Source organism: Dama dama, chromosome 12, assembly GCF_033118175.1.
Source record: "Dama dama isolate Ldn47 chromosome 12, ASM3311817v1, whole genome shotgun sequence".
In the NCBI taxonomy this organism is placed as follows: Eukaryota; Metazoa; Chordata; class Mammalia; order Artiodactyla; family Cervidae; genus Dama; species Dama dama.
Window position 1 is genome coordinate 29162457 of NC_083692.1, and position 18242 is coordinate 29180698.

The window sequence follows — 18242 nt, forward strand, 5'->3', positions numbered from 1 at the left end:
AAAAAAATTCTAAAAAGTCCTTCAAACAGAAGAAAAATGATACTAAATCTGCATCTACACAAAGAAATGAAGAGCCCCTGAAATTACTGAGGGTAAATACACAAAGACTCAGGTTCTTCTTAATTTTTTTAAGTGTCCCAAGTATTACATATGTGTTACAATATACAGATGTTAATTTTGACATTTCAGAATCTTCCTCTCTCAGGAAAGACATCTGGTTTTCTTTTATGACAACATGCCTCCATAAGGTTTGAGTAGGCAGATAACTCAGACACTGGCAATGAGAGCCAACCTCAGAACTTTGTGTATGCGTTAGTCACTCAATCATGTCCAACTTTTTGTGACCCCATGCATTGTAGCCTGCCCAGTTCCTCTATCCATGGAATTATCTAGGCAAGAATACTGAAGTGGGTAGCCATTCCCTTCTCCAAGGAATCTTCCCAGCCCAGGGATCGAACCTAGGTCTCCTGCATTGCATGCAGATTCTTTACCATCTAGCCACCAGAGAAGCCCTAGAACTCTAGTGGAAATACTGAAAAAGCTTCCCACGTGGCACAGTGGTAGGTTCGATCTCTGGGTCAGGAAGATTCCATGGCAACCCACTCCAGGAGTCTTGCCTGAAAAATTCCAGAGGAGCCTGGTGGGCTGCAGTCCATGGGGTCACAAAGAGTTGGACACAACTTAGCAACTAAACACACACACCCCTGCAGCTGAGGTTAAGGCAGTAGCAGATAGGCCTGCATCGACCATCACCTCGGAGACAGTCTGCCTGAGAAAGAAACCAGCAGAAAAAGTAGTAGAATCAAGACTTTTGGATTCCTGATACTAAGGCCCCCTGTGAAGTGGAGCCAATCGTTTCCATATGGAAGCGCAACTCACTGGGCTTTTCACTTCTGTGAACTAAAAAACTCTAGTGTGTGTGTGTGTGTGTGTGTGTGTGTATGCACGCACTTAAGCCCCTTTTGATTAAATTTCTCTCACTTGTACCCAAAAGGATTCTGACTGGTGTAGTCAAGTGCAAAGAGTATTATGGGTGAGAGTAAAGAGATCTCTATTCTAGATTTTCCACTGACAACACAGAATTATAAAATCTTGGCCAAGGAACTTTATATTGCTCTCTTCTCTGAATTTCTACAAGAAATGCTGTCTACATAATTCATTAAGCAAATAAGTATGTACTGAGTTGTGATATGTCTTCTAGCTTGACTAGCTATTTTAAAATCTGTATTAACATTTTATTCACTTATGTCTTATTTCCCCAACTGAATTATATCCTTGATTCCTCCCACACAGCTGATGTATCCACTGAACCCAAACACATTTACAGCACAGCTAATGTGAGTAAGTTAACCTGTTAGGGTTCTCTCAGTTTAAAAGAAACTTGTGATACTTTAACAGTCAGAAACCACTGAATATCTGAGTACAAGCACAGCTTAAAGCAAATTTATGATACTATAATAATACTGGGCCCCAAATACCACAACTGCTCTCTGATTCCACAGCATTTATTTCATACTGACGAAGCTGCCCCATGCTTTGTCCCTTAAATACCATGATTCTCTGGAAGCAGAATCCACTATAGGCCTTTACAGCCCCAAGATGGAGTTCAGTGCCCTTCACTCTGTCAGCATACTGAAAGCACTGGCTGAACTGAGCTCAGCTCCATCCCAAATTCCCTTTATGTTCAGAAATATTTTCCTTCACTTATGAAGATAGGAAGTGAAAAGCCAAAGAATTTAGAATCAAAAGACACAGGTTTTAGCCTTGATCCTGCCACATGTTAGCTGTGTGACTTGTCCTTTGTTACTTGACTTTTCTGAGGCTTCAGTTCTTCATACAAAAATAATGATCCCTGCCTTCCTCTTTTTTAAGGTTTTGGTGAGGGACAAGAACAATCATTTGTAGGCAAAGGACTCTAAAAGCAAATTTTACTAAACAACAAAAGCAAAGGAGAAAAGGAAAGATACACGCATCTGAATACAGAGTTCCAAAGAACAGCAAGGAGAGATAAGAAAGCCTTCCTCAGTGATCAGTACAAAAAAATAAAGGAAAACAATAGAATGGGGAAGACTAGAGATCTCCTCAAGAAAATCAGAGATACCAAGGGTACATTTCATGCAAAGATGGGCTCAATAGCCCATTATACAGAGTGAAGTAAGCCAGAAAGATAAAGACCAATACAGTATACTAACGCATATATATGGAATTTAGAAAGATGGTAACAATAACCCTATATGCAAAACAGAAAAAGAGACACAGATGTACAGAACAGAATTTTGGACTCTGTGGGAGAAGGCAAGGGTGGGATGTTTTGAGAGAACAGCATCGAAACATGTATATTATCTAGGGTGAAACAGATCACCAGCCCAGGCTGGATGCATGAGACAAGTGCTCAGGCCTGGTGCACTGGGAAGACCCAGAGGAATCGGGTGGAGAGGGAGGTGGGAGGGGGGATCGGGATGGGGAATACATGTAAATCCATGGCTGATTCATGTCAATGTATGACAAAAACCACTACAATATTGTAAAGTAATTAGCCTCCAACTAATAAAAATAAATGAAGAAAAAAAAAGATGGGCTCAATAAAGGACATAAATGGTATAGACCTAACAGAAGCAGAAGATATTAAGAAGAGGCGGCAAGAATACACAGAAGAACTGTACAAAAAAGATCTTCATGACCCAGATAATCACAATGGTGTGATCACTCACCTAGAGCCACAGTGTGACTTCACATTTCCGGCATGTGAAGTCAAGTGGGCCTTAGGAAGTATCACTATGAACAAAGCTAGTGGAGGTGATGGAATTCCAGTTGAGCTATTTCAAATCCTGAAAGATGATGCTGTGAAAGTGCCGCATTCAATATGCCAGCAAATTTGGAAAACTCAGCAGGTGCCACAGGACTGGAAATGGTCAGTTTTCATTCCAATCCCTAAGAAAGGCAATGCCAAAGAATGCTCAAACCACTGCACAATTGCACTCATCTCACACACTAGCAAAGTAATGCTCAAAATTCTCCAAGCCAGGCTTCAAAAATAAGTGAACCATGAAATTTCCAGATGTTCAGGCTGGTTTTAGAAAAGGCAGAGGAACCAGAGATCAAATTGCCAACATCTGTTGCATTATTGAAAAAGCAAGAGAGTTCCAGAAAAACATCTATTTCTGCTTTATTCACTATGCCAAAGCCTTTGACCGTGTGGATCACAATAAACTGTGGAAAATTCTGAAAGAGATAGAAATACCAGACCACCTCACCTGCCTCTTGAGAAATCTGTACGCAGGTCAGGAAGCAACAGTTAGAACTGGACATGGAACAACAGACTGGTTCCAAATAGGAAAATGAGTACATCAAGGCTGTATATTGTCACCATGCCTATTTAACTTATATGCACAGTACATCATGAGAAATGCTGGGCTGGATGAAGCACAAGCTGGAATCAAGATTGCTGGGAGAAATTCAATAACCTCAGATATGCAGATGACACCACCCTTATGGCAGAAAATGAAGAAGAACTAAAGAGTCTCTTGATGAAAGTGAAAGAAGGGAGTGAAAAAGTTGGCTTAAAGCTCAACATTCAGAAAACTAAGATCATGGCATCCAGTCCCATCACTTCCACTTCCACTGGAGAAACAGTGGAAACAGTGGCAGACTTAATTTTGGGGGGCTTCAAAATCGCTACAGATGGTGACTGCAGTCATGAAATAAAAAGACACTTGCTCCTTGGAAGAAAAGCTATGACCAACCTAGACAGCATATTAAGAAGCAGAGACACTCCTTTGTCAACAAAGGTCCATCTAGTCAAGGCTATGGTTTTTCCAGTGGTCATGTATGGATGTGAGAGTTGGACTAGAAAGAAAGCTAAGGCCGAAGAATTGATGCTTTTGAACTGTGGTATTGGAGAAGACTCTTGAAAGTCCCTTGGACTACAAGGAGATCCAACCAGTCCATACTAAAGGAAATCAGTCCTGAATATTCATTGGAAGGACTGAAATTGAAGCTGAAACTCCAATACTTTAGCCACCTAATGCGAAGAGCTAACTCACTGGAAAAGACCCTGATGCTGGGAAAGATTGAAGGCAAGAGGAGAAGGGGAAGACAGAAGATGAGATGATTGAATGGCATCACCAACTCAATGGACATGAGTTTGAGTAAACTCCAGGAGTTGGTGATGGACAGGGAGGCCTAGCGTGCTGCAGTCCATGGGATCACAAAGAGTTGGACATGACTGAGCAACTGAACTGAACTGAACAATGTACTCATATTATATATAATATCCCATTTAAAACTGAACAATATCCTCAGAGGTAGCCATTGTATGCTCACTCAACAGAGGAAATTCCTGGGATCCACAGAAATCAAGTAATGTGTAGGCTCTGACTCCAAAGTCCATATTCCTTCCATTACATTATTCTATTTGGTAAACACAAAGCAATATGCAAACAACAGGTGTTTCATTCCCCAGGTGCCAAGGAACCACCACAATAAAAAAGTCTTGGCCTCAAATAACAAAGGACAAACACAATCAAAGTGGGACCCAAAGAGTTTCTGCTCATCCACAACAGCTGGGATTGTCAAAATTCAGGTACATGTCCCAAGACAACTTCTCCCTCCTATATCCGAAGCCAAGGATACTAACTGTTCATGGCCCTCTTTCCTGATGAGGCTCAGAATCTGTAAATGCACTTCAAACAGCAAAATCCACTGATCAGAACTGCCTATAGAATGAAGCTACTAGTCAAATTTGTGCCCTGTAAAGACAGCTTACATTCTGTGTAGAGACTGCAAAGCAGAGCTACAGCCAAGCCTGGAATCAGGAGAGGAAAAGGAAAGATAATGGAAAGGAATTCACTTATTTAAAGGTCCATCTGCTAGGACTTCCCTGGTGGTCCAGTGGTTAAAGAATCCACCTGCCAATTCAGGGAACATGGGTTTGATCTCTGGTCTGTGAAGATCCCACACACCACAGGGCAACTAAGCCCATGCACCACAACTACTGAAGCCTGAACACTCTGGAGTCTATGGTCTGTAACAAGAGAAGTCACTGCAATGAGAAGCCCATGCACTGAAACTAGAGATTAGCCCCCACTTGCTGCAACTAGAGAAATCTCGGGTGCAGCAACAAAGACCCAGTGCAGTAACAAATAAATAAATAATTTAAAAACATGCTTTAGTAAAAAAGTCCATCTGCTTCATAAACAGCATGAGATGCCAGTCCCAGGGCCTGATGTCAGACACAGTTGACAAACAAAAATAGACCCAGCCCTCACCTGGCAATTATAATCCCATTAACTCTCTTCTATGATATCAAAAGCCTTCAGAGGGCCAGAAAGCAGCCAGGAAAAGTGGGCTCATCTCAGAAAGCAGAAATAGCCTAGATGGGTCAGTAACTTCAAAGACTGCCAAGCATGCAGCTGCAATACTTGGCACTTAGATTTCAGAATTCAGGTTCTCTTGGATTTTTAAAAAGGAAAAAACAGTGCACATATCATAATCTATTTAATACTCCAGTAGAGTCTGGGGCAACATCTTGTAATAAGATGCATTAATAATTAAAACATGCAAATATTCACTCTAAGAGAAATAAGTAAAAGTTCTAAATAACCTCATCTCAGTTCAAGTCATCCCTGATATTTTGAAAAAATTCCAGTTTTCAATGTCTTGGATTTGGAGATTCCAAATAAGGGTTTGTACACTTGTATCAAGGATAAATACTGCATATATCAATCTAAGATAAAAGTTAATTTTGTGTGTCTGATTTCTAGAAGAGACATCCCAAATCACATGTTGGTGTTTAAAAAGCTATGCAAAATTTTTCCCCACAAGAATTATTGAGAAATTTTTTTTTAGATATAGGAATCTCAAATACTCTAAAATATTTTCAGATATTAAAGAAATCCATTTTTAGAATAAAACATAACTCTAGGGGTTGGAGATAGCACAGAGTAACTGAAGAAATTATAAACATATAAGGTAAACATGAGAAGTGCTTGTCTGCAGAAACCCAGGAACGAACCAGAACTGTGGAGTTGCAGAAGACTCTTGAGAGTCCCTTGGACTGCAAGAAGATCAAACCAGTCCATCCTAAAGGAAATCAGTCCTGAATATTCATTGGAAGGACTGATGCTGAAGCTGAAACTCCAATACTTTGGCCACCTGATGCAAAGAACTGACTCTTTGGAAAAGACCCTAATGCTGGGAAAGATTGAAGGCAGGAGGAGAAGGCGATGACAGAGGATGAGATGGTTGGATGGCATCACCGACTCGATGGACATGAGTTTGAACAAGTTCCTGGAGTTGGTGACGAACAGGGAAGCCTGGCGTGCTGCGGTCCATGGGGTCACAAAGAGTCGGACACGACTGAGCAACTGAACTGAACTGAACTGAAACATGAGAAAAGTAAAAGGACCTTGTGAACAGGGTTCCTGCCACAATTGAGCTGAAGGGGTCAAAAGCCCATGCTACCGAGAATCACTTAACGTGGAAACCAGGGTTCGCAAGGCACCTGAGAGCTGGTCTTGCAGCTCAAAGGCAAAGGTGTCGAAGAAATGCAATGACACGTCCATTGACGCTGCACTCCGAGGTTGCTGCTTTTGAGTCCTACCTATAGATCCACACGTGAAATGTGATACCACAGAGGAGGCTGCTCCCCTGATCATCCACAGCAAGGCAGCCTCACATGTCCCTGCATCCTTCCTGCTCATCTCTTGGCACCAGTGCTCTGAAGAGTTCTACCTTGAGCACTTGGCTCAGTCCACATGCTGGACCTGCTAATGTCAGATCACCCACAGCTTCAACTGCCAAGTCCAGATGGTGACTGGCCAAACAGCGACTGGCTCCTCCATTCTCTCCTGAGCTCTTCACTCGTGCATTCAACACCAGCCTCCAGCCTGGGTCTCGGTACAACCCCTACCATGCCCATCCTGCACCCACCTACTCCCAACCTATGTGCTGCTACCTTTTTCCTTTATTCCCATCCTCGAGTTTCCGTGTCCAGAATAACCTCTGCTTCCTCAACTCCCATTCACAGTTTTTTATTGGAGTAAAGTTGATTTACAATGTTGTGTTAGCTTCATGTGCATAGCGAAACGATTCAGTCATACTTATATATGATTGAATATATACATGTATATATATGAAAGTGAAAGTGTTAGTCACTCCGTCGTGTCCGACTCTGTGGCCCCATTAACTGTAGCCCATCATGCTCCTCTGTCCATGGCATTCTCCAGGCAAGAATACTGGAATGGGATGCCATGTCCTTCTCCAGGGGATCTTCCTGACCCAGGGATCGAACCCCGGTCTCCTGCATTGCAGGCAGATTCTGTACCATCTGAGCCACCTGGGGAGCCCATATATCTATACATATTCCTTTTCAGATTCTTTTCCCTTATAGATTATTACAAAATACTGAGTATAGTTTCCTGTGCTATACAGTAGGTCCTTGTTGGTCATCTAGTTTATATATTGTTGTTCTTATTTAGTTGCTCAGTCCTGTCTGACTCTTTTGCTACCCTATGGACTATAGCCTGACAGTCTCTTCTGTCCATGGGATTTTCCAGGCAAGTTTACTGGAGTGGGTTGCCATTTCCTCCTCCAAGGAATCTTCCTGATCCAAGGATTGCACCCACGTCTCCATGTCTCTTGCATTACAAGCGGATTCTCTACTGCTGAGCCGCCAGGGAAGCTCATTTTATATATAGTTGTGGGTATGTCAATCCCAAACTCCTAATTTTAACATCATTCTTCAAAATGCTTAAACTTCTTCAGGATCTGTTCTCCCCTCCCCTTTCCAAAACACAAAACTGAGCTTGGGTTTCTTTCCCTTATTCTTGCTCCTCCTCCTGTCAGAACATTACCTGTCGAAACATTACCAAAACAATTTAACATTCTCCATGGACTTGTACACGTCACCTCTAAAGAGGCAGCTCCTTAAAAGTGGGAGCAGAGTACCTGTCTTTGCATCCTCACAGCCAAGCTAGTGTAGTGTCAGGCCCACAGCAGCTGCTCGATAAATATTTATTAAATGAAAGCAGTAATTAATTAGCCACATCCAACTATAGTGGGAAGAACTGGAACCCCCAAAGCATCAAGCACAGAAAAGTACCTGTCACCATAATCAGGCACAGAGTGGGTGTTTACCACAGATGTGTCCAATGGTTGTTATATATTTCACTAGCATTTATTCCACTCTTTATCTTGTATTTCTGATATACACAGATTAAATGGGCTTATGTGATCTGGATGACAGCCCCAGCTCTTAACAGGAAACAGCCTTTCACATTCCAAGTAGCTTATGGAGACACCCTTGGAATAGAACCCATTGGTAAGCAGGGGTGGAAAATAACCACTGTTTATCAAAATTAGCCTCTATTAATCTATTTAAATTTCTTTTTGCCAAACTTGTAAGTGAATATCTACTTGTCTGTTTAATAAAATTTAAAACATTTTCCCTCATTAATTTCTTCCTGTATTCTACATTCTACTCTTCTATTTTTTTTTTTTTAACTCTGTTGCAGAATGTCTTCCAATCACCAGCTACTGAGCAAACTGGGAATAGAATGGGTACCTCGGTCAGGCTTGCTTTCCCTCCTGATTCTGAGGAAGTCATTATACTAGCCATTCTCCAGACGTGATCCTGAGAGGTTACTCTGCTTTTTTATCTCCATTTTTTACCCCCTTAATTCAATGGATTCAGTATTGTTAAGAGCTATTGTAATACGATAAAGAGATGAACAGAATCATATAATTCTGACCAAGTAATTCAGACAAAGTACAAATCAAAGCAATATACACGCACAAATAGAAACAATATGTATTGTCAAAAATAAGATGCTATATGTCCTTGGAACTACTTCACCCTGAGTTCTCGAACATAAAACTAAAAGTGATCATGATACAGGTTGAAGTTAAGGGGGCGACCATTTCCAGCAACGTGTCAAATAACCTGAAGGTTGGAATCTGACCCTAACAACACCCAAGGGGCAAGATTTGACCCTGCACAAGGATTCCCTTGCGGCTCAACTGGTAAAGTATCCGCCTGCAATGCAGGAGACCTGGGTTTGATACCTGGATTGGGAAGATCCCCTGGAGAAGGGAAAGGCTATCCACTCCAGTGTTCTGGCCTAGAGAATTCCATGGACTATATACTCCATGGGGACCATATACAGTCCATGGGATCACAAAGAGTCAGACATGACTGAGCGACTTTCACTTTTTATTTTCAGGGCTTCCCAGGTGGCACTAGAGGTAAAGAACCTGCCTGCCAATGCAGGAGACATAAGAGATATAGGTTAGATCCCTGGGTCGGGAAGATCCTCTGAGAATGGAATGGCAACCCATTCCAGTATTCTTGCCTGAAGAATCCCATGGGCAGAGGAACCTGGCAGGCTATAGTCCATGAGGTCACAAAGAGTCAGAAACAACTGAAGCGATTTAGCACAGCACTCAAAAATTACCCACCTAAGCCAGGACAATGGATAGGCATATGCAAACGTGAGGTCACTCACAAAAAAAGACACTGCTCCTGTCACAGCCACAAAAGACCCAAGACAAACTAAGAAAACTGTGGTCCACAGGAGTTCACCCTTGACAGTAAAGCTTTTGTCATTTTCTGGAAGATGACTGTGTTGACAGTCAAAACTTGACAGCTTTTATTTCAGAGCGAGGGGTAAGGATTTTGAGGGTTATTTAAAACAGCTTTGAATTGTGGTGCTGGAGAAGACACTTGAGAGTCCCTTGGACAGCAAGGAGATCGAACCAGTCAATCCTAAAGGAAATCAGTCCTGAATATTCACTGGAAGGACTGATGCTGATGCTGAAGCTCCAGTACTTTGGCCACTTGATGTGAAGAGCCAACTCATTGGAAAAGACCCTGATGCTGGGAAAGATTGAAGGCAAGAGGAGAAGGGGATGACAGAGGATGAGATGTTTGGATGACATCACTGACTCAATGAACATGAGTTCGAGCAAACTCAGGGAGATAGTGAAGGAGAGGGAAACCTGCTGTGCTGCCGTTCATGGGGTTGCCAAGAGTCGGACATGACTTCGCAATTGAACAACAACAATATTGTAAATAATCTTGTGATAGTTTCAGGCAAACAGTGAACAGACTCAGCCATATATATACATGTATCCATTCTCCCCTCGATCCCCCTTCTATCCAAGCTGCCCTATAACACTAAGCAGAGTTCCATGTGTTACACACCAGGTCCTTATTGGTTGTCCATTTGGAGCATGACCTACCTGTACATTTACAGGTGATGTATTTCTAAAACTACAGAATTTAAAAATAAACAAAATCTGATGGGGCTACCCAAAATAATGAGGGATAAAAATTTATTTCATACATTGTAATGACACTTTCACTAGATAAAAGGGCTAGGAAAGAATCTGTTTACCAAAATACTCTATTTCTGGGGAAAAGAAAACATTAACCACTCCTACTTTAACCCTTCCTTAATTAGCTTTCTAAAATTTTGTTAAATGTACCTTAATGAGTTTTTTCTTAACTAAATTTGGAAGCTCCCCAATCTATCAATGTTATGTTTAATCAGATTTTCAAAACTTGTTAATGATACTTTTGTTTGCAAAACTTACCAGGCATTTACAGGTAATAGACATTGTCATTACTCAGTATCATTACCCTATGTGGATTCATTTTTATAAACTCAAATAAATGATATATTTATAAACTCAAGTAAGAATGTGTTGGGTATTGGGTAAATGAAAGCATCCTAAGCTAATGGATACTCCAATATAATAGAATTGAAATTGTCACTATTTAGAGAAATGTTTAAGTAAATGATTTCTGATCCTCCTAAATGCCACAATTAAAATAATATATTATTAGGAGAGTATGCTGTTTTAATTCTGATCACACAAGGAAAGGAATTAAAACCAAGAATACTAAGTGGTTTTTCCATAGTGAAGAAAATGATAAAAAATTATCTTCGAATAATCCTACATTTCTATGAAATTTCAAATTTTATTAAGCTATTCAGTTGCTGGCAATAATGCCAACATTCACCTTCTTTATTTTTAGGATTCTACCATCTTTCTTTTATAACCTGACTTTCCTTCCATGTCCATGTTTCTCTTTCTTTCAACTTATTGGGTCTTTTATCTCAGGATTCCTGTTTCATTTATCTGTGATACTGAATTTCCTCCTAACCTCTCTAGCCATTGTCAAGGTAATTCACCTGCTATTCTAACTCCATAAAATTCCCTTCCAAACTTATAATTTGAAAATTGTGCTGCTGCATTTTTTTAGGATTTTAGTATCTGCAGCCTCTTGCAGATGAAGTCCATCTTTCCTGAATAGGCCCTTTCTCATGTCCAGATTTCCTAATTTACCCAGGGAGGAGCCTTCCAATACCAGATAAACCTAAAGCCTTCTTCTTTGGCCAAACTCACACACACAGACACCTCCCACACTTACCTTCAGTACAAAGCCTAGATCCTTGGTGTCAAGCGTCTCTGAGTTAGAGTCACCACTTGATCTAGATCTCCTAATTTACCCAGGGAGGTAAGTTTGATATCAAGTCACTGCCTGAGTCATGATGCAGGTTCCCCATCATCACCTACTTGTGTGATATAGAGCAAGTTCACTATATCCTCCAGGTCCCAGCTTCCCAGACTGTAACATGCAGGGACTCTGATTTCTAAATTATTTTCAGTCCTAAAACACTATCACATACAGGCTCACATTTGCCTTTCTTGTTTTTACTATCAGTAGAATTTAAAAGACGTCCCAAAGTTCAACTACCCTTCACGTAGATTAGTAACTATTTGCCTTTCAAATGAGGTTGAACTATTTTTTTTCCACCTTTGAAATATACTGTGAACATCATCTCCATTTCTGAACAGCTTCATGGTGTTTTTCTAACTATAGTGTTTGTGCTAAATGTGAATAGACCTGCAAATTAATGCAGTTTAGCTCATTCGAAACCCAGATTGTAAGTCTTTCTCTGAACTCAACCTAACAGGAGTCAGTTTTGAGGACATCGTCATGTTTAATATCAAGAGGCCTATAGTTACTTGTACATTGTGACCTTTTATCCTTTAATGTGCTGCAAATATTTTCAAAGAAACTTTAAAGCCAACATTCAAAATAATAAACTAAGTAGATTTTAATAGTTCAAGAAAATCTATTCTATGTAGCTTGTGTGCTTTTCAATATCTCATGTAATCTTCACAACAATTCTATGAGACAGGTATTATTGTTTCTCCCCATTTTATAGATAAGGAAACTGAGGCACAGAGAATGTAACTTAACATGCCCAAAGTCACCTAGGCTTTAATCACAGGCAATTTGGTTCCAAAGTTCATGTTCTTCAACTTGAATTAAATGATATGACATCTCTGATGTTTATTAATAACCAAATGCAACAGATACATTACGACCTCAATTTTCTTTCTTTGCAGCTTTTCACTTGATGAATACAAAAGGCCACTGTCTGGAAATCCATTTTATTGCATCTATGCTTGACTTCAATCAATGATAACACACTCTATTCACTAACAGAGAGAAAGGTTAAAACCACCTTTGAATCTGAATACCGTATAGCAAATGAAAACCTCTACAACCATGCTACAGACTGCTGAAAGCTACATTCTGCTCCTGGCAAAGAAGTGAAACAGGTATTTCAATGCTAACTATGTGAGAGAGAAAGTGAGAGCAATAAACAAAATTTACAGCACAAAACTCAATAGGATTTGGGCTGGTGTGGGGCTGGCCTCCATGGATCTTTTATTCAGTATTTTCCAACCAATTAAAGTCAATCAAGGCCACACTTGTCTCAGTATAACTCATCATTCAAAGACATTTCAAAATGATTTCTACTCAACGGATTCATCTCTTTTGGGTTGAATTTTCAATATCCCATTCAGCAAGCTCTATTATAGCACTTTCAAAAGTAACTTCTTCCCCTCACAGCACAATAAATGTGGCAAAGGTACCATTCTACTGAAAAGGAACTGATGGGAAAAAAGGAGTCAAAGAAAGATGTGTAAGAACAGCTTTCATCTAAGCAGAAAGACACATTTCAATTTGGTTTTGTATTGAATCTTTCCAATAATGGTCAAACCTCCCTCACAGAGCTAAGCTTCCCCAAGCTTTCCGGCACTGTCTGTTGCCCAGCCGAAGAAGAGAGTGGGAGGAGCGGGTGGTGGAGGGTGGTCACCTACCAGCTGCTGTTAAAATCTGTCAACTGGCAAATGAAGCCTTCTGATTTGTGAGCAATTTCCAAAACAAAAAAAAAAAAATCAGAACTACCATCTGGGAAGTGGGAAGAAGATACCGCTTGGCAAAATGTTTCATAAAACATGAGCAAACACAGAAACACACACAAATACACCGATGTGTACACACACATACACACACAGAAAGGCAATGCCCTCAGACTGATAAAACTGGCAACCTCTCCCGTCTACTGAGACTTTTTTCCCCAATTGCCTAACTTGAAGACGGAGCTGGGAGATCTTTTCCAGAGTCGGCAGGTGACAGAAAAACTGGATTCTGTTGGAAGTCCCACTGCTGACTCACTACCTGACTTCAAGCAAACCACCTGTTATGAATGTAGGGCATAGTTTATCAATTTGCAAAGCAGGTGTGAGCATTCTCACCTTCTGCAAACCATGCAGTGCATGTAAATGAGGATTTCAAAGAACTGTACTATTCTGGGAATAGAATTCCCGAAAGGAAGTGTAACATATCATTTTTAGAGTTCCACATGATCTCCACACATGCAGCCAGAAGCTTCACAATCAAGATCAAACCACTGGTGGGCATCGCTATTTGTTCACACAGGAGCAGCAGAAAAGCCTGATGTCTATTCCCAATGGAAAGTGTGGCACAGCCTGTCTAGGGGAAGGTGATGGATGCTCTTTATATCTCCTTTCACCTCACATTCACCCAAGACATTGCTCCAAAAGGACCACTTCATTCCTAATGGTGATGCTTAGGCTGGACCTATGGGGACCACTCAGATGAAAGGTAATTGTGCAAAACATCACACACTGCATTAAATGCTGGTCCCTGAATGAATTTTTCTCTGGGGAATAAACAGATATTTTTGTTTTAAAGAAATAACTCCCAGAATACTGACATGTTCTATATTTGTTTTTCATTATACTTAATAAATTCCACTAAGTTTCTCCTACTTCTTTGTTTGTCCTGATTACACTTCATGGTACTGTCTATAGGTTTAGCACTTTTAAGTTTCCATTTAGAAATTAATTTTCAAGTTCCCTCTTTATATTGTCTTTTAAACCCAATATAAAACAGTTGGGTACATACTTTACTAAAATCTATATCAACACAGGTTATACAAATAACATAAGACTTTAGCCTTTCAGATGTTTATACTTTGGTGATGTTTCCCATTCAACTATAAACCTGTTCTTCTTCATCAGTCCTTTTAAATAATTCTTCTATTTTGACAACTATAATTAACATGAAAATTCATATAAAATATTCTACACTCACCTAACAGTTTAAGCAAACAGAAGGATGCTACAGGTTAATTATTATAAAGACAATACAATATTTTGGTCAAGAGCCCAGACTTTCTGTGTTCAAATCCTGCTCTCTCATAAACTAGTATGGCCTCTGTGCCTCAGTTTCCTCTTTTGTAAAATGGAGTCAACAATAGGACTTAAGACATGTACATATAAAGCACTTACAATTGTGCATATAAAACAGTTAGAACAGCCTGGCACCTAATTCGCTTTCAAGAAATGATATCAGTTATAATAACCATCACTACCACCACCACTACACTGTTCAATATAACCCAGTAAGTACACAATCCACTTATTTGAAACTCTGATTGAACAATTACAAGACAACCAATTGGAGGCAGAGGCCAAACATAAATTCCTACCCAGGGCATTGACCAGCGGCACAACACAATTGAGCAAATTCTGTCAGCCAAAGCCCAGCCAGGCCTGGAACAGCACAGTCACGGTCACTGAATACAGAGTTGCTCAGGATGAAGCATCAAAGTCTTCAGGAATACAGAGGATAAGGATAACAACTTTTTGGTGTACAAAACTCAGAGGTTTCTCCTTCCTAAGAAATCATATCCCACGTTTGACATAAGCCCTAGTAATGAAAAGCTCTGCAGTGAAATTGAACTTTTCAGAGATGCAGTGACCACACAAAGTACAAAACTCCCTCTGAAATAAAAAGGCTCTTTTCAAGCAATTTGGGGGAAGACGACAGAAGGAGCAGAAGATTCATATTAAACAGGACTGTTTTGAGACTTCCGAGTTGTGTTTCCAGTCTGGTAACCACATCTGATTAGTGGAAAGATGAAGAAGAGTAAGACTTCCAACATAACATCAAACATGCATAGTCATGACCCTGGAGGAATTAAAGGATAGTGATCAGTGAAATGTCATCTCTGAGTATTAATGCAACACAGGTAAGGTTGGGTTGAAATACACTGGATGGCAAACTCACACTTCAATCTAAAAAATAGAATACTGTAAAGATAGGAGGATGATATTAAACATTTTTAACAGCCAAATAGACATTAGCACCAATCAATCAGAATAGCCCCTGGATGTAAAAGCTCTTATACCTATTCCTAACATACCCTTAGAGAAACCAAATCTAGAGCCACCAACCAAAAAACAAGGTATATCTTTAGTTCAGACCACAATCCCTCTTTCTTGGGCTCTGCCTTTGAGGTACTAGAGGTATTCTTTCCTGGCTCCATATGCTATATTCACTCTGGAAAGCACTGTTATCAGAGATGTAATATGGCCAAGGCTGCAACTAGATATGAAGCCAGATACTGAATCTTATGGATAAAGTCACAGAAGCTAGGGGAGGAAACAGAAAAAGTAAGACCCTCAACAAGCTCTCGGAGAACTTTCTCCATTTTTCCCACAGATTTTTTGATGAAACAACTTACAGATTAATTTCAGAAAAAGATGAATCTATGGCAAAGAGCACTGAGTAGTCAGAGAAGTTAGTTTTGTAGATGATAAAAGAGAAACTCCACGATGAAGACACCATTATCATGAACAACTCTGTGGAGAAGATACAGCACCAAATGTGCAAAGGGAAAGACTAGATATCTCTTCAAGAAAATTAGAGATACCAAGAGAACATTTCAAGAAAACGTGGGCTCAATAAAGGACAGAAACAGTATGGACCTAACAGAAGCAGAAGAGATTAAGAAGAGGTAGCACAGAAGAACTATACAAAAAAGATCTTAATGACCAGAATAACTACAATGATGTAATCAATCACCTAGAGCCAGACATCCTGGAATGCAAAGTCAAGAGGGCCTTAGGAAGCACCACTACGAACAAAGCTAGTGGAGGTGATGGAATTCCAGCTGAGCTATTTCAAATCCTAAAAGATGATGCTTCTAAGGTGCTGCACTCAACATTGCAGCAAATTTGGAAAACTCAGCAGTCACTGCAGGACTAGAAAAGGTTAGTTTTCATTCCAATCCCAAAGAAAGGCAATGCCAAAAAATTTAAAACTATCACACAATTGCACTTATTTCACATGTGAGCAAAGAAATTTTCAAAATCCTTCAAGCTATCAACAGTATGTGAACTGAGAATGTCCAGATGTTCAATCTGGATTTAGAAAATGCAGAGGAACCAGAGATCAAATGACTAATATCCATTGGATCATAGAAAAAGCAAGAAAATTTCAGAAAAATATCTACTTCTGCTTCTTTGACTACGCTAAAGCCTTTGACTGTGTGGATCATAACAAATTGTGGAAAATTCTTCAAGAGATGGGAATACCAGACCACCTTACCTGACTCCTGAGAAACCATATGCAGGTCAAGAAGCAACAGTCAGATCTAGATATGGAACAACGAACTGGTTCAAAATTGGGAAAGGAGTATGTCAAGGCTTCATATTGTCACCCTGCTTATTTAATTTATATGCAGAGTACATCATGTGAAATGCCAAGCTGAATGAAGCACAAGCTGGAATCAAGACTGCCAGGAGAAATATCAATAACCTCAGAAATGCAGATGATACCACTCTTAATGGCATAAAGCAAAGAGGAACTAAATAGCTTCTTGATGAAGGTAAAAGAAGAGAGTGAAAAAGCTGGCTTAAAACTCAACATTCAAAAATCTAAGATCATGGCATCCAGTCCCATCACTTCATGGCAAATAGATGGGGAAACAATGGAAATAGTCACAGACTTTTTGGGGGGGGGGGGGCTCCAAAATCACTACAGATGGTGACTGCAGTCATGAAATTAAAAGATGCTTGCTCCTTGGAAGAAACGCTATTACAAACGTAGACAGCGTATTTAAAAGCAGAGACATTTCTTTGCTGATACAGGTCCATATGGTCAAAACTATGGTTTTTCCAGTAGTCATGCATGAATATGAAACCTGGACCATAAAGAAGGCTGAGTGCCAAAGAACTGATGCTTTTGAACTGTGGTGTTTCAGAAGACTCTTCAGAGTCCCTTGGATCACGAGGAGATATAGTCAGTCATTCCTAAGGGAAATCAGTCCTGAATATTCATTGGAAGGACTGATACTGAAGTTCCAATACTTTGGCCACCTGATTCAAAGAGTCCACTCATTGGAAAAGACCCTGATGCTTGGAAAGATTGAGGACAGGAGGAGAAGGGGATGACAGAGGATGAGATGTTTGGATGGCATGAACAACTCAATGGTCATGAGTCTGATCAAACTCAGGGAGATAGTGAAGGACATGGAAGCCTGGTGTGCTGCAGTCCATGGAGTTGCAGAGTAAGACACAACATAGTGACTGAATAACAACAATACCTATAGTATGCTTCCCATAATAAATTATCCCCATCCCTTAAAAAAAAAAAATGTGCAAAATTATAACTTATTTTGAATCCGTTAGAAAGAGCTTATTATCTTTCAGGGCAACCAAGTAATTCAAAATCTAAGGAGAGACAGGAGCCTCCAAAAACATATAAGACACTAAAACCTGCCTACCTGAGATAGACCTTGGACCCAAGTCAAGGCATTATGAATAATTTAGGTAAAACCTTTAACAAATCGCTAAAATCTAAGTATGAGGTAGCATGAAGGCACCAAACCTCTAAGAGCTACGATACAGCAGAAATCTATACCCACTCACAGACTCTTCTCAGCCATCCTCACTGGGTACTAGTAAGAAAGACTAGAGGTTAAGACGATGTCTCCCTCTAGGTTCTGTCCTCTTGGAAGGAAACCGCAGCCACAGTGGAAAACGGACAAAGTCCACACAGATTCTTC

The 18242-nt window shown here is 40.2% G+C and overlaps 1 protein-coding gene and 1 non-coding gene across 2 annotated transcripts in view; both read right to left on the reverse strand.

The window, feature by feature from the left end:
- SYT16 (synaptotagmin 16) overlaps window positions 1-18242 on the reverse strand; it is a 119953-nt gene that overhangs the window by 61606 nt on the left and 40105 nt on the right.
- On the reverse strand, window positions 8503-8642 carry LOC133067554 (small nucleolar RNA SNORA7). The gene has a single exon (XR_009695336.1). It is a non-coding gene; the product is annotated as a small nucleolar RNA SNORA7 (small nucleolar RNA).